At 37.1% G+C, this 17708-nt stretch overlaps 1 protein-coding gene across 23 annotated transcripts in view; it reads left to right on the forward strand.

Annotated features, from left to right (window-relative positions):
* The window catches only part of DTNA (dystrobrevin alpha), a 431975-nt gene that overhangs the window by 185609 nt on the left and 228658 nt on the right, over positions 1-17708 (forward strand). For all 23 annotated transcript variants that reach the window (XM_060173679.1, XM_060173699.1, XM_060173682.1 and 20 more), the window contains one exon: positions 9902-10031. The gene's annotated coding sequence lies outside the window, so the exon portion shown is untranslated. The remainder of the gene's footprint in view (positions 1-9901; positions 10032-17708) is intronic.

The following is a 17708-nucleotide window of genomic DNA, read 5'->3' on the forward strand; positions in this document are numbered from 1 at the left end:
GAAGTAGTCTTCATGTCTGACTACACCAGGGTTTGCAAAATCAGCACACAAAAGGAAAGATATCAGTCTTTGCACTCAAGAGAGTACAGGGAAATATCTGTATGTAGCTAGTCTTTTCACAGGAAGTATAGATCCAAAATTAGATTGGTGTCACATAAACAAATTCTAAGAGACAAATGATCTCATTTACTCACTGATTTGTTGCTTGATCTTAAAAAGAAGCAATAATATAAATATTAGAAATCATATTCAACGTCTGTGTATCAGGTACAGTCATTAATGATCTTCATTCTTGGGGATAAACTTTATAAAGTAAGATCTCTTATTATCCCTATTTCTGATGAATGGAAAAAAACATTTTGAAGTGCTTAAGAAACAAGCTCCAGTTCTTCATAAAGATGAGTACAGTAATGTGAGACTTATCAGTAACTTTGTCCAACTTTAATGTCTTCATTCAGCCACTTCACTATATTCTCTTCTTTATCACATATTGGGGGAGGGTGGTGGTGGTAATGGCTTGTAGTATACTTGTTGACACATGGGTACAATTCCTCCTCTCCTGTGCTACATATCTGAATACGGCAATGGTTCTCACTGTGACGTCCCCAAGACACTTCGAGGACGTACTTGATGTCAAAACTATTTTAATAATAGCTCTATCCTGTGGTTTTCCATTTTGACTAAATGAACACTAGCTTTGATGATCTGAATGTAACAATAGTTTAAAATTTTTTAACCTTACTATAAATCAGGGCAGTGGCTCCAAATTGTGCTATACTAAGTTGTACTCTTCACTGCCACACATGGATATTAAAAGGCAAAGAAGAAAAAAAAAAAAAAACCCCACAACCATCATAAACAATTTCACTAAATTTTGAGGCTCTAATGCATACCTTTTTTATTTGAGGAAATATGAAATACACATGGAATTCTCTTGAGATATATTAGTTGCTGACCTATAGTTGTCTCCTAGTATAACTGTTTGGGGTTGGAGAATATTACAAACTGTTGTACTAGAACACCTCTATCATAGAGCATCATGATCCATTGGAAGAACAACTAGCAGACAAATTATAGTTATTCAGACATGGTGTTCAGCAAATATTTTTTGAAAATGAAGTGAGTTGACACTTCAGAAAAAAAATTAATGAAGTGAAAAATATAATTTTGGAAAGTTTACATTTCTTCATGTGAGCTTGACAGTTTCCCAAGAATTAAAAGACTGCTGATGAGATGGACAGTGATATCAACAAATATGGAATTTTGCTACTGATGATATTTGGAAGATCTGCATAGCTCAGTCAACCAATATTGCTTTGAAAGTTATTGACACTTTATTAAAAACTGGTTTTATTTATTTTATGTTGAATGAACTTGTCAGTATATAAATCAGTCTTAAATATTTCTTTCTTTTTTAAAGTTTATTTTTCCTTTATTGGTGAGTAAAAGATTACAGTACAGTTGTTGACACATGGATATGTCCACCTGTGGTAGGTATGGGAAAATAAATATTTTAAATGTCTAAGTCAACTTCTGTTGGGATAAGTATACCTAGATAAAAAAAAATTCTCTGGGGTCTTCTGAATTAAAAATTTGGGAACCCAGATTGTAGGCTATAGCAATTTTTTAATTTTAATATTTTAATTTTATTAGTGATTTATTATTGATTTACAAAATTACGAGATAACATGGGTATAATTACACACCATTCCTACCACCAAAATTTTGTGTCAGCATTCCCTCCATTGGAAACCACAGATGTTCTCCCAAGGTTACAGATACAGGTTGACTATTCTTTCTATAGCTATCTATCTCTAGTTATATATATTTGGCAATTTTTTTCCTATGGCCGTGCCTCTATTCCTTTCTAAGTCTCACTTATACCTATTACTACGCCTAAGTGTCCTTCCTTTTTGTTTATTTTTTTAATCTTTTGATAATTACACTTTTGATTTATTTGTTTGCCTCTAAGTTTATTTTTATTATTTTTTATTTTTAAATATTTATTTGTTTTCCATTTTGTTGCCCTTGTTGTTGTTTTTTATTGTTGTAGTTATTATTATTGTTATTGATATCATTGTTGTTGGATAGGATAGAGAAAAATGGGAAGAGGAAGGGAAGACAGAAAAGGGGAGAGAAAGACACCTAAGATCTGCTTCACTTCTTGTGAAGCAACTCCCCTGCAGGTGGGAAGCTGGGGACTCGAACCAGGACTCTTACAAAATTGTGCCGCTAAGAACATATGTGTACACAGATCTTTTAGGATGGGTGTGTTGGGTTCCTTGGGATATATCCCTAGGAGAGGAATTGTAGGATAATAAGGTAAGTCCATTTCTAGCATTCTGAGAGTTCTCCAGACTGCTCTCCACACAGGTTGGACCAATTGACATTTCCCACCAGCAGTGCAGGAGAGTTCCTTTGACCCCACAACCTCTCCAGTATTTGCTGCTGTTACCTTTTCTGATGTATGATATTCTCACAGGAGTGAAGTGGTGTCTCGTTTTTGCCTTTATTTGTATTTCTCTGACAATCAAGGACTTGGAGCATTTTTTCATGTGTTTCTCGGCCTTTTGGATCTCTTCTGTGGTGAATATTCTGTTCATGTCCTTTCCCCATTTTTGGATGGGGTTATTTGTTTTCTTGTTGTTGAGTTTGGCAAGTTCTTTATATATTTTGGTTTTTAAACTCTTGTCTGGTGTATAAAATGTAAAGATCTACTCCTATTCTGAGAGGGGTTTCTTGGTTTAGGTAGTGGTTTATTTTGCTTGCAGAAGCTTTTTAATTTGATGTAGTCCCATAGGTTTATGCTTGCCTTAGTCTTTTTTGTAATTGGATTTGTTTCATTGAAGATGTCTTTAAAATTTATGCAGAAAATAGTTCTGCCAAAATTTTCCTCTAAGTATCTGATATTTTCCTGGTCTGACATCCAAATCCTTGATCTACTTGGAATTTACTTTTGTATTTGGTGAAATATAGTGGTTCAGTTTTATTCTTCTGCATGTTTCAACCCATTTTTTCCAACACCATTTGTTGAAGAGATTCTGCTTTACCCATTTAATAGTCTGGGCACCTTTGTCGAAGATTAGATGTCCATAGGTGTGGAGGCTTACTTCTGGGCTCTCAATTCTGTTCCACTGGTCAGAGTGTCTATTTATGTTCCAGTACCAAGCAGTTTTGATGACAATGGCCCTATAATACAATTTGAGATCTGAGAGTGTGTTGCCTCCGGTTCTGTTATTTCTTCTCAAGCTTGTTTTGGCAATTCTAGGTCTTTTCTGGTTCCAGATAAATATTTGTAGCATTTGTTCTATTCCCCTAAAAAATGTGGTTGGGATCTTGATGGGGATAGCATTAAATTTGTAGCAGGCTCTGGGTAGTATATTCATTTTAATGATGTTATTTCTTCCAACCCATGAACATGGTATATCTTTCCATTTCTTTCTGTCTTTTTCAATGCCCTTCAGTAGTGACTCATAATTTTCAGTATACAAGTCTTTCACTTCTTTGGTTAGGTTTTTTTCCTAGATATGTTTTTCGTTTTGTTGCTATAGTAAAAGGAATTAGTTTCTGGATTTCAACTTCTTCTAACTTAGTGTTTGGATAGAGGAATGCTACTGACATTTGAATGTTAATTTTGTAGCCTGAAACCTTACTGTATTGCCTGATGATTTCCAAAAGCTTCTTGTTGGATTCCTTAGGTTTCCTGTACATAGTATATTGTTGGGTTGTGTTTTCTGATCCATCTTCCTACTGTGTGCCTTTTAATAGGTGAATTTAGGTCACTGATACTTATTTATATCAAAGATTGAAGGTATTTTAATGCCATTCTTGTAGAGTTTTCGAGTGTTCTGATAATATGGCCTACATGGTGATCTAACTGCTTATAGGAGACCTTTCAGAACTTCTTTCAGGGCACACTTGGTGATAGTTGGTTCTTTCAGCTGTTGCTTGTCTGAAAAGGTTTTTATGCCTCCATCTAGTCTGAATGACAGTCTACCAGGATAAAGTATTCTTGGTTGAAAGCCTTTCTCACTGTGCACTCGAAAGATATCTTGCCATTCTCTTCTGGCCTATAGTGTTTGTGTGGAGAAGTCTGATGCTCATCTTATGGGTTTTCCTCTGTAGCTGACTCTTTGTTTTTCTCTTGCAGCCTTCAGGATCCTTTCTTTATCCTTATTCCTTTCTATTCTAAATAGGATGTGTCTTAGTGTCTTTAAGTTTGGGTTTATTCTGTTTAGGACCCTCTGAGCTTCTTGAACCTTTATGTCTTTGATGTTGTCTAGACTAGAGATGTTCTCAGCTATTATGTCCTGAAGAATGTGTTCTTCCCTTCCCTCTCTTTCTTCCTCTGGTAAGCCAATAAGGAATATATTATTTCTTTTGAAGTCACCCCATAGGTTTCTGTTGTTTTTTTTCAGTATATCTTAATTTCTTTTTGAGATCTCTTACTTCTTTTTTAATTGTCTCTAATTCATCCTTGATCTTTCTAATTCTGTCTTCAGCCTCATTTATTCTATTCTCTCTCCCCTCTAATGTTTTCTGGAATTCATCTATTTCATTACCCTGTTCTTATACTGTTTTAGCTTGTTCAGCAGTTGTGTTCTTAGCTCAGCTGTTTTAGCTTTCAGCTCTGTAATAACCTTGAGATAATTAGTGTTTTCTTCCAGGGTCTCATTAGTTGTTTCTGCATTTCTGATGACAATTTTTTCAAACTCTTTGCTGACTGCTGTGATTATTTACTTAACTAGTGTTTTATGCTTCAACCTTTGGTGTGCTTTTAGCTGGACTCTTATCCTGGTTATTTTCTCCAATATTTCTTCTTGTTGGTTTAACCATTCTATATAGTATTTTATGAGGTCTCTGTCTCAGTACTTTCCAAATTACTGATCACTGTTGCTTGGATTGACTTGTGTCCAAGTAAGGTAATTAAAGGGTTCACAGTTGTGGAAATTGACAGTTGTTTCAATATCATTTTAATCCTGGAGTTGGCGCACAGTGGCTTAAAAACCTCTTTTGTTCTTTTTCTTCCCTGTAGCCTATGGGAGCCTGAGGGCTTTTAAACTACAAGTAGGCTTCTTAGCTTAATCTCTCACTCCTGACCAAGAGATAAAGCAGGGTAGGGTGAGTGATAATCCAGTGGTTATGCAAAGAGACTCTCACAGCCCCACCACTATGCCACCAACGTATAAATCTTTTCCTGAGTTTCCTGGTTAGTTCTCTGTCCCCTGGTGTCAGCACAGGGTCTCTTCCCTGAAACTTCAGTTTCTGAGGGCAGTAGCTATGGAGACTCACAGTTGCATGTGGTGAGTCTTAGGGGAGTCCTCTCCTCCCTTCAGCCATCTTTTGTTGGTGAAGCAGACTGGAGTTTGTGTCTCAACTGGTAACCTTCCGGTCTGTTACCAGCCACTTAATCTCTCCCTAGGCTCCTCTATGTCCACAAGCCACACATGTTTGCACTCACTGGTGATTTGGTGGGTTTCTGAAGTTGTTCTGGTCCTGTCTTGTTGCGGTCCCAGGTGGTCTCCTTTGGTATTCCTAGTTGACTGGGTAGAAGAGAGGAGAGAAACATAGCTGCTGCTGCTTCATAGCCCTGCCTCTGGAAGTCCCCATTCACTATGTCCTCTCTAGATTTCCCTCTGTCCTAGACAACAACAACAATGGTAACAACAAGGACAACAAAAATGGGAAAAATGGCCTCCAGGAGCAGTGGATTCATAGTGCAGGCACCAAGCCCCAACAGCAATAACCCTGGAGGCAAAAAAAAAAAAAAAAAAAAAAGAAAGAAAGAAAGAAATAACAAGAAAAGAAACTACTGAAGGATAAACCATTACTATCCATTTCAGGATAAACTACTGAAGGATAAACCATTACTATTCATTTCAGGAATTAGGTCTACTCATTTCTTTGTCTAAGAGAAATGCTTATTTTTGTGCATGGATATTTTCCTTAGGAGACAAGATAAATATTGCCAGCAAATTATCATATGCATTTAAGAACCAGGTTTCCATGCCAGAGCTTTCCTCTGAAACGGTGCTCAAATAACCAATATGTATGAGAAGTGCTTTATGACCAAGTTCTATTCATGTTAGAGAAGAGTAATGTTTCCAAAACTGTAGAATTGAGTGTTTAGTACAAAAAGATTAATTCAAGATAGTTATGAGACTTACGCTACACTATTTACAATCTTACTTTCCTATCTGCCCATCTTTTTTAATATTATTAATATAATGACTATAGGACCTGGGAAATATCTTTGTCTTTACCCTTCCTATATAAAGTTTCTTGATTTATTTCCTTACCACCTTATTTTCTGTCCTTCCTTCTTTCCTTCCTTCCATTTTGATCTTCTGTTTCTTTTGACCTTTGCATCAAGTAAAGCCAGGTGGAAACTGCTAATCCAATCACATTCTATTGTTTATCTCTTACATGTATATAGAACTTTCTAACAAATGATGAAGATAGAATATAAAAAGACTATCATTGGTTACATGTTATCAGGGAGATTACAGGAGAATCAATCTAGCTGGAGTCATCCTGCCTCCCCAGAGCCCCGCCCCACTAGGGAAAAAGAGAGACAGGCTAGGAGTATGGATCAACCTGCCAACACCCATGTTCAGAGGGGAAGCAATTACAGAACTCAGACCTCCCACCTTCATACTCCATAATGACCCTGGGTCCATACTCCCAGAAGGATAAAGAATAGGAAAGCTTTCAAGGGAGGGGGTGATGGTGGAAATTGTGTGGAGTTGTAACTTTCTTGTCCTATGGTCTTGTTGATATTTTTATTTTATAAATAAAAAATAGTGTATACTAGAAATTAATTGACTCCAGTTTGGACATCTCTTTTATTTAGCCTTCAAAGTTTGATTTAATTTTCTTTTTGACCAGTTTGGTAAGAACACTAAGATACACACAGACACACACACACACACACACACACACACACACACACACACACACACACACACAGGAAAAAAGTTACACATTAGTAAATTTTTTTTTGTAATCAGCAAAAATATGTTAATCTTTCTTCCTTAGTCAGAATTAATTCCAACAGGACTATTTTGAAGATATAGTGAAGTCTGTTTTAGTTTCATATTATTCTACTTAGTTCATATACAGAAATTTTCACCTAAGAAAATGAGAGCTGTTAAGCACAATGGCCGGTGTAAAGATCCTGGTTGCTCCCCGGCTCCCCCCTCTCTGTCTTCTCCTCCTGTCTTCATTTCTCTCTGTTCTATCCAACAATGATGACATCAATATCAATAATAACTACAACAATAAAACAACAAGGGCAACAAAAGGGAATAAATAAATAAATAAATAAAAGAAAATGAGAGCTGTTTAAGTTTTGTGGTAGTATAAGTAAAACACTCCTTAGTTTTACAGTTGCATTATTTTAAAAGATACAAAATGAAGTGATCACTTTTTTAAAAGTATATTCTGGGGCCAGGTGGTGCTGCACCTGGTTTAACATGTTACAATACACAAGGACCCAGGTTTGAGCCACCAGTGCCCACATGCAGGGGGAAAGCTTTCAAGCAGGGCTGCAGGTGTCTGTCTGTCTCTTTCCCTCTCTGTCTCCCCCAACCGTCTCAATTTCTGGCTGTTTCTATCCCATAAACAAAGCTTTAAAAAATGAAAAAAGAAAATTAAATTATATTTTTAAAAAGTATATTCTGGTAGGGGTAGATAGCATAATGGTTATGCAAACAGACTTTCATGCCTGAGGCTCCAAAGTCCCAGGTTCAATCCCCTGCACCACCATAAGCCAAGCTAAGCAGTGCTCTGGTAAAAATAATTTAAAAAAGGATATTCTGAGAGAATTAACATGTAGTAAAGACAACAATAATATGATAAGTATTCAGCCAGTACAAACCAGTTTCCAGGGAAAGAAACTCAGTGGCTCCATTCTAGCCACTGAGGGTGCTTTGCCTCTAGGACTTCTAGAATAGCTGCTGCAAAACACACACTGAAGGGGATAAGTGGTGATGCAACAGTAAACCATATGTCACCATTCACAAGATCCAGGGTGCAAGCCACCAGTTCCTACTTGCAGAGGGAAAGCTTCATAAGCAGTGCTGCAAGCATTTCTGTACTCTCTCTTCCTCTTGTATCTCTTACTGTAACTCAGCCTCTATAAAAAATAATAATAATTTGGGGGTGGTGAATGTTGGGGTCATGCAGAAACCGAGCTTCAGTGATAGCCTTGGGAATGGAGAGAGAGAGAGAGAGAGAGAGAGAGAGAGAGAGAGAGAGAGAGAGAAAACACATTGTTCTTATCTTGCCTTTGCTATAAGAAATCCCATTTGAATTTCTTACCTTTACTGAAAATGGACAGTTCAGAAATTTCATAGATTCCAAGTGGAATGTCACTAACTTTCAAAAAATGAGGGAGAAGAGCCTGTATGTACCTGTTATCTAAGAAAGAGGGAAAACTTGGATTCTAACGTGACAAGAATTAATTATAGAAACAATTCCTCTATCCCTGTTAAATAATTTTCAAGTTCTAATGAATATATATGAGAATTTGAATTAGAAACAAGAGGAGTTACTGTACATAATTTCTTTTTTAAAAGATTTATTTATTTACTCATGAGAAAGGTAGCTGAGAGAAAGAACCAGACATCACTCTGGTATATGTGCTGCTGGGGATTGAACTCAGAACCTCATGCTTGAGAGTCCAATGCTTTATCCACTGCACCACATCCCGGACCACACCATAATTTCTGTATGAAACTAAAACTCATAGGATTTCTGAAACCATGAATGCTACAGTAATTACTGAAATAATTTTAGACAATATGGGTTAAAGAGACAGTGAGGCACAGGTGTCAAGCTGAGGACAGCAGGCACCTGTCACCATCTGGTGTACAGAGCTAGGTTCCTTCTGTTTCTTCTTTTCCACCTCCTTGACCATCAGACAATTTCTCCCCTTAATCTGCAGTGACCTCCTCCCCCATCCCACCTCGCCACACCTTTCCTTCCTTTTAACATGGGGTTTCTTGCACTTTGAATTTCTGCTATTTTAAGTCACTTAGGCCTTGGGATAGTAAGGTCCAGTGTATATGTTGATAAATAAAAGGAAGGTGAGGGAGAAGGAGGAAGACAGAATATTGGGAAAGACTGATGGGAGATGGTGGATACAGGGCAAGGGAACAGGGAATCCTGGTATTGGGAAGACAGATATATATATATATATATATAGTGAAAGACTGACTCTTTCAGTTCTTATATGTTACTTTTCTCAGATGGTAAAAGCTTATAAAATCATTCCACACCACTAAGAAGCACTAACAATTTTAAACATGACTTACTGTTTAGGCTCTTATTTCACAGGATAATTGATCATAAAGATCATCTGCTAATGCCGGGTTACCTTTGTTGTCTACTCTTAAGAGGATATCCGTTTAAAGCTTAAGGTATTAGATGAAATAATGATCTGAGGATTTTGACCTCAACTATAATTTTCCTTGACTTGAATAAGAATTATGGTGACATCAATTCCAGAAAATTCCCCCCTTGGAAAACAAAAAAAAATACCATATTTTTTGTTTGTTTGTTTGGTTTTCCTATTTTTTTGTTTTCAGTCAGCTGAAACCAAAGAACTGTGTTAGAAGCTCAGCGTTCAAGAAGTCTCTGCCACTATCCAACAGCTGAGTCTTGGATGCTCATTCACTCCCCTACACCTCATTTTCCCCACCTGTAAAATGAATTCCTACACAAATACCTATGATTGTGACTATTTCTTATTGTAACTGAAAAACCAAAATTTTGAGTTGGGCAGAGCACTGTGGATGATGAAATTTGTTATGTATCTGTCTGTTCTGGCTTTTTGTTTCTGTAATAAAAAGTAAGTGTGAGTCTCATGACTAAACAAAGGATTATTTTCTCATTGCAGATTAAATAGGATTACTAGTTCCTGAGTGAAGTGCTTTGGAAATCGTTACATGCCATAGTCAACTGCCATTGAAGAGAAAAGAAAATAGATGATTTTGGAAAGTTCATGCTGTTTCTTCACTGAATTTTAGGTGAGTCTGTTTGGGACAAAGATAGATGTTGGATTATGTTGTCTTGAAGTGCTTTCTCCTTTGCATGAAAAGAAAACAACAGCAGAAGGATTAAATGTCATTGTTTTGTGCTTTCAGGGAAGTGGCAAACAGTGAAACACTTAGTTTCTGTACCTTTTGTTTATTTTCCTCTTAATAAAGGAAACCAACTATGAGGTGTGAATATAGAGATGGTCTTGACAACTCTTCCTGGTTTCTATTAAGAAAATGTCATAATACTTTATTCTATTCTAAAGGTCATATAAGTTTTTAATAAAGTAGTATCATAGATATAAATCAAATTGAGGCGAAATTATGTCTTAATGGAATAAATCAAAGGAAAATTTGATCTTGGTAATGGCAGTTTAAATTTTAAATTAATAAGGCTAATATTTCTAGGAGTTGCCATCTGGAGAGTTTATATTTTTAAGTTTTTTGTATTATATTTATTTGTATATTGGATAGAGACAGCCAAAATCCAAGAGGGAAGGGGGTGATCACAGAGGGAGAAAGACACCTGCAATACTGCTTCACTACTCACAAAGTTCTCCCCCTGCAGGTGGGGACTGGGGGCTTGAACCCGGTTTCTTGCACGTTGTAACCTGTGTGATCAACCTGATGTGCCACCACCTGGCCCCTATGTTTTTAAATTGCAATAGAACATAGTTTAGGTTAGGTTTGGTTTTTAAACTACTATGTGCAATTAAATACAAATATAGACTTATGCAGGCTAAGCTTTGTTTTGCCTGTTCCCAAATTGTATATTCTGTACATCCTTATACATAATTGTCCTTCCATGCAAGGCCATGCACCTGTCATCTGGTACTTTGCCCATGGTCTGCAATACACCAGTGTCACTTTTCAGCAGAACAGAGAGGTACAGAGGAATTAAGTAGTGGTTTTATTGAGGAAATTGTGTGGCTTCCCGCCTTCTCCTGAGTATAGTTTACTAAGTGTGGTCTCATTATTTACATTGAAAAATAGTGATTTCATGAACATCAGACTATCTATGTTCATAATTCTTATTAAACAAGTGTATTGGTGGGCAGGTGAAATAACTCATTGGGTTGTGTGGTGCTTTGCCATGTGAGCAACCCAGGTTTTTTGTTTGTTTTTTGATTTAATAATTTATTGATTTAATAATGACCGACAAGACCATAGGATAAGAGGGGTACAATTCCACACAATTCCCACCACCAGAAATCTGTCTCCCAGACCCTCCATTCGAGAAAGTGGAAGGTATAGCTTCTGTACTTACTTCTCTGTTGGACATGGGCATTAGCAGGTTGATCCATGCTCCCAGCCTATCTCGATCTTTCCCTAGTGGGGCAGGGCTCTGGAGAGGTGGAGTTCCAGGTCGGTTGGGTTGTGTGGTGAGCTCATATACCCAGGGAAGTCAGGTTGGCGTCATGGTAGTATCTGCTACTTGGTGGCTGAAAAGCAGTAAGATATAAAGCAGAATAAATTGTTTAATAATCAGGAACCTAAAGGTAAGAATATATTAGATGAGGTTTGAGGTCTCCATTTTGGAAAAAAGCTAGGAAGTCTATTTTAGGTATGAGAGGGATAAAATAGATTCAATGTCTCGAACTTTTTGATGCATAGACCCCACTTCTGAGTATATATATTCCTTCATTTTAAGCACTTAAAATTGGTAAGCTGATTGAATTTTAACAGTGGACTTAAATTGTTAATACATTTCTAATAATTACTTTTTTCCTTTAAATATTAAATCACCTATAATCTTAGACCAGGGGTGCCAGAAGCAACTGGTGTTGTCAGTATATAAGATATAGTTTTTTGTAAATAGTATTAAATGACATAAATCATGGTAATGTCTTGTATGGTACAGTAAACCCTAATTTGAACATGGGATGTACAAAGTAAGTCAAATTATCAGATAACTCGGTATAACAATAACTGTCTTCTTAAAGTTTAAGACAGCAGGAACCTTCCCCATTCTCTATTAAAACCATATTTCTCCCAGTCCTGGAACCTCTGGGGCTTGCCTCATTTTCCTTCAAGCAACCCAGGTTTGAGCCTGGCAAGCCCACTCTGCTGAAGGAAACTTTGTAGCTGGTGTCTTTTGTGCATGCATTCTCTCTTGGCCTATTTCAAGGAAAGCAAAAATAATACATGTGGTTAAACTGACCAAAGACTTACCGATTTCTAAAGCTAATCCAAAAGGCAGGAGAAAAAAAAATCAGCTTTATGCTTTTGATTAACTTAAAAGTGAAAGTGGATGAATGTACATAATCTTTGTGTAAATTTGGTTTATTGAGATTGTACGTAGGACAAAAACAAGATTGCTTTTGTGTACAAGAGGCTTGATTTCAGTTTGCAGAAGCTGAACTTAGTATTTGTTTTTAATATGAATAAGTTGAGTGTTGAACTGTGGTGCACTGGATGAGTGCACAAATTATTATGCACAAGACCTGGGTTTGAGCCCCTGTCCCCACTCCCCACCTGTAGGGGGGAGCTTCATAAGCTGTGAAGCAGATCTACAGGTTTCTATTTTGATTTCTTCTCTTTCTCTCCCTCCCTTCTCAATTTCTCTGTGTCCTATTAAATAAATAAATAGAAGAGAAAAAAGGAAAAGAATGGCCACTATGAACCATGGATTCATAGTGCCAGCACAGAGCCTCAGCAGAACTCTATTGGCAATAATAATAATAAATAGGAATAAATAAGAAAAAGAAAAAAGAAAATAGATTTCATATGTTTCTCATTTCGTGGAGGAGAAAGCAATAAATGAGAAACATATTAAATCTATTTTCTATTTTCTTTTTCTTTTTCTTTGCCTCCAGGGTTTTTTCTGGGGCTCGGTGCCTGCACTACAAATCCACTGCTCCTGGAGGCCATTTTTCCCATTTTGTTGAACTTGTTGTTGTCTTTACTATTATTATTGCCATTGTTGTTGTTGTTGTTGGATATGACAGAGAGAGGAGGGGAGACAGGAGGAGAGAAAGACATTCTGCATTCATATATCCTAAAATCAGTGGAAGACATTTGAATAGGAACTACTTGCTTTTATTAAGAGAAATAAATTATTTACCTATCTAGTAGGTAAATTTAAATTAAAATTTATATTTTTTACATTAGAACACTCTGCATTATTTTTTAAAAATTCTTTTTATTAGTGATTTAATATTGATTTACAAAATTACAAGATAACAGGGGAACAACTCCACACCTTTCCCACCACCAGAGTTCTAGATCCCTAGTCCCTTCATTGGAAGCTACAACAGTTCTCTCAAGATTGCAGATATGACTTAACAAATATTTCTACAACTATCTGTCTATATTTGTACATATTTGCCCATTTCTTTTTTTTTGAATTTTTTTTTATTATTTTTCCTTTTGTTGCCCTTGGTGTTTTTTCCCCCAGTTGTTGTTGTAATTATTATTATTGTTGTTGTTGATGTCATTGTTGTTGGCTAGGACAAGGAGAAATGGAGAGAGGATGGGAAGACAGAGAGGGGGAGAGAAAGACACCTGCAGACCTGCTTCACTGCCTGTGAAACGACTCCCCTGCAGGTAAGGCGCTGGGGCTAGAACCCGGATCCTTATGCAGGTCCTTGTTTTTTGTGCCATGTGCGCTTAACCTGCTGCACTACCGCCCCGATTCCCTGCCCCTTTCTTTTTAAGATCCCATCTTCTCTTCCGCTCCAAGTCACACATACACCTATTATTACATCCAAATGTCCCACCCTTTTATCTCCTCTCTCCTGTTCCTGCTGGAGCTGGAATTCAGAGTCCTCTGGTCATCTTCCCTCTATTATTTCCTCCCAAATAGAAGTATGGATCAAAATTATTTTAGGGGTTTAGAAGGTAGAAGGCCTGGCTTCTGTAATTGCTTCCCTGCTGGACATGGGTGTTGGCAGGTTGATCCTTACCCCCAGCCTGTTTCTATCTTTCCTAGTTGGGATAGGGCTCTGGAGCAGCAAGGGTCCAAGACACATAGGTTGAGGTCCTCTGCCCAGGGAAGTCAGGATGTAATCATGACAGCATCTGCAACTTGGTGGCCAGAAGGCTCTGCTTTACTGTTTACTTCTATGCTCTAAGGTAAGAAAAGTAGTAAATTAAATTACTGCTGTTAAGAAAATCAAATTGCTAGGAAAGTTTTTAATTCTTAGATATGTTCCAAATGTAGTATCTTTATCTTCATATTCCACAATCTTCTATATGTTCAATATGTTCAATATAAGAACTTTTCTTATGACATCATTCACATATAAATTTAGAGCTCCAGATTAATTTTGTCATGAATATGACCTCTGTCTCTCAGTGATGGCTGTTTGATATTTGAAGTGCTTTTTGAGCTGCACATTTCACATTTCTTATAATAAAGGTTGGAGATACTGGAAAGCAGAGTCATCAGAATGCCAGTCTTGTCTTTTTTTTTTTTTTACAGTTAAACAATTCACTGCTGCCACAACAGCCCCACATAAACTAGTAAAGAGCTTCTTTGGCATTAAAGGAACATTTTACTTAATCATTTTGGCACTTCATTTAGTTATTTTCAATGAAAATGCATGTTATTTCTTTTTCCTTCTAATTTATTTATGTAGACATTTTCCTTCTCAATCTTGCAGCAGAGGTCATTGTGATAGTTCATCTGTCCACTTTAATGTATTGTGGGCAGGTTCCAAAGAAGAGAGTGCTCCTTCCACCCTCTGCACACATCTGTACAAGCAGTGTTAATATTAAACCTGAAATGCATAACTGAGAATTCTTTCCAGTAATGTGAAGGACATTATGAATGGAATTGCTTGGGCACTGTTACAACTTAAATTTGGAAGAGACTAGGATAGCTTTATCATGTGACTTTGACTTATTTTGATTTTATTTCTTATTTATTTTTAATAAAGGGGGGAATGGAGAGATATGGAAGGATAGAGAAAGAGAAAGACACCTGCAGCCCTTCATCATTCCTGACACTTCCCCTGCAAGTGGCGACTGAGGACTTGATCCTGGGTCCTTGCACTTGGTAATGTGTGTGCTCTACCCAGTGCACCCCAGCTGGTCCCCCATCTTGAGTTTCATTTAGATGACACATGTAATTGATGTTCCCAAAACAAATTGTCCTCAGTTGGATACAGCACAGAAAATTCTAATTATCATCTCTAACTTATGGAAATGAGACTTTATAAAGTCATATAAAGCAAAACACTCTAGGAAGAGAAATATACCCATTAATATGTAGTGCATTGCATAAGATTAGTGAATTAGGAAAGAGAGGGGACCAGGTGGTGGCACACCAGGTTAAGTGCACATAATACCAAGCACAAGGATCCCAATTCTAGCCCCTGACTCCCCACCTGCGGTGGAGTCACCTCACAAGCAGTGAAGCAGGTCTGCAGGTGTTTCTCTGTCTCTTCCTCTCTGTCTCCCTCTCCCATCTCAATTTCTCTCTTTCCTGTCTAATAAAATGGGGAAAATGGCCACCAGGAATAGTGGGTTTATAGTGCTGGCACCAAGCCCCAGTGATAAACCTGGAGGCAAATAATAATAGTGAGCAAAGAGACTCCTGAGTCATTGGTATAAACATTCAGCTTCTGAAGATTAGAACACTTAAGTAGGAGGAGGCTATGGAGATCGTATAACTTCATCATGTGACCTGGCAGATAAAGAACCCCTGTCATAAAAGATTCATTTAGGGACTTAGGATATAGTATAGAGGTAGCACACTAGACTTTCTCTTCTAAACAGAGAAATGAATGCAGATTGAATGAACCTTGCTTCTATATTAGAGCAGGGAGTAGAAGGGAAAGGATTGTCCTTACATTAATAAGTAACACTGTAGATGGAGATTTTTAATAATAATAATAAATGCTATCCATAGCACAAAGTGCAAGGACCGGCATAAGGATCCCTGTTCGAGCCTGTGGCTCCCCACCTGCAGGGGAGTCACTTCACAGGCAGTGAAGCAGGTCTGCAGGTGTCTATCGTTCTCTCCCCCTGTCTTCCCATCCTCTCTCCATTTCTCTCTGTCCTATCTAACAACGACGACAGCAATAACAACAACAACGATAAACATCAAAGGCAACAAAAGGTAAAAAATAAAACTTTAAAATAAAAAAGCGCAAAAAAGGGAAAAAAAGTTTAAAATGAAAAAGTACAAAAAAAAAAAAGCTATCCAAATCATTCTGAAAGGAAAGGTGTTTTAACCGAGATGTAACCAGTAGTCTTGCCAAGCCTCAAAATATAATACTGAAAAAAAAATCATATTTCTGCTTAAGGACAGGAATTAATCTGTCATTCATATTTGTGTCGCTGGAAACTGTCCCAGAGCTTGGCACATTGAATAATTTCTAAATTAAAGGTTGTTGAATGAAGACAGAGCTGCACTGTAACAAAGACTAATGCTTACTAATTTGCCTAACACTGCTCTCTGTGTACATATTGCATGCTTAAACAACCTCCCACATAGGTAATATTATTATCTAATCTTTTCTATTTATTTATTTATTTTCCCCAGAACACTGCTCAGCTCTGGCATATAGTGGTTCCTGGGACTGAACCAGGGGCCTCTAAGCCTCAAGCATGAAAGTCTGTTGCACAAACCTCTGTATTATATGCCCAGTGTAATATATCTATGTTTTCAAAGATGTTAAAAAAACAAAAACCCAGTACCCAGAGAGGTTAAATATCCCATCAGAGATAAAGTAAATTTGAGCTAAAAATTCAAATTTAGACAGTCCTGGCTTCAGAGCCTGAGGACTTGATTATGTTCCACTATCTTTAATGTCTCATTAAGCAACTTGAAAACCCAAAATCAATGTTTGTTTTATTATTATTAAAAATGTAATGTTATTTCAGAACATGCCTGTGTTGAGAGGTTTTACCCAAATCCTGAACAATCTCTTTGAACACAAATACTCTCTTTTCATTGTTTTTAGCCTCTTTTTCTTTTAAATAATTCCCACCTAATTTCTATTAAAATCACATCACCTTCACTCTAATGATTTTCTCTGAAATTAGTATTTGTTCAAGTCCTAATAGCCACTTTATCCAATTTGCTTAATTTAAGGGTGTAGGGTGAAGGTGGTAAGTCAGTGCTCAGCAATAGAGTATAGCTGTCTTGAATGTGTCAGACCCTGCGTTTGATGAAAGCAACAGAGACAAAAGAAGACCTCTGTGGATGACAGAATGGTGCTTTGAACTATAACTACGTGTGTGTGTGTGTGTGTGTGTGTGTGTGTGTGTGTGTGTGTGTGTGTCTTTGTCTCTGCCTCTCTACTTAAAACAGATGACTGGGAAAGCTTCTTTTGGTAGAGGACATGTGTGAGGCTGAGTCTGATCCTGAGACCACATTAAAAAAATGCAGTAATCCAATTCATTCAGACTTAAGCAGCAGGTTATTGAACCTGTTTCTTAACTGAAAAAGCTATCTAACTAATAAAAAGCTATGAAGATTAGAAAAAAAATTCATAAAATAGCAAAATGTATCACCAACACTTAGAATGTAATCAATCAATATGATCTAATTAGATAGAGAGAAATAAATAAGGAAGGTAGAGAGAGAGAGAAAGAGAAAAGAAGAAAGGAAGGAAAAAGAGAGAGAGAGACCTGTGGATCTGTTTCACCTCTCCTGAAGCTTTTCTCTGCAGGCGAGGATTCTGTAACTGGATACTGGGTCCTTGTGCATGGTAATAT

The sequence above is a fragment of the Erinaceus europaeus genome, chromosome 15 (assembly GCF_950295315.1).
Source record: "Erinaceus europaeus chromosome 15, mEriEur2.1, whole genome shotgun sequence".
Taxonomy (NCBI): Eukaryota; Metazoa; Chordata; class Mammalia; order Eulipotyphla; family Erinaceidae; genus Erinaceus; species Erinaceus europaeus.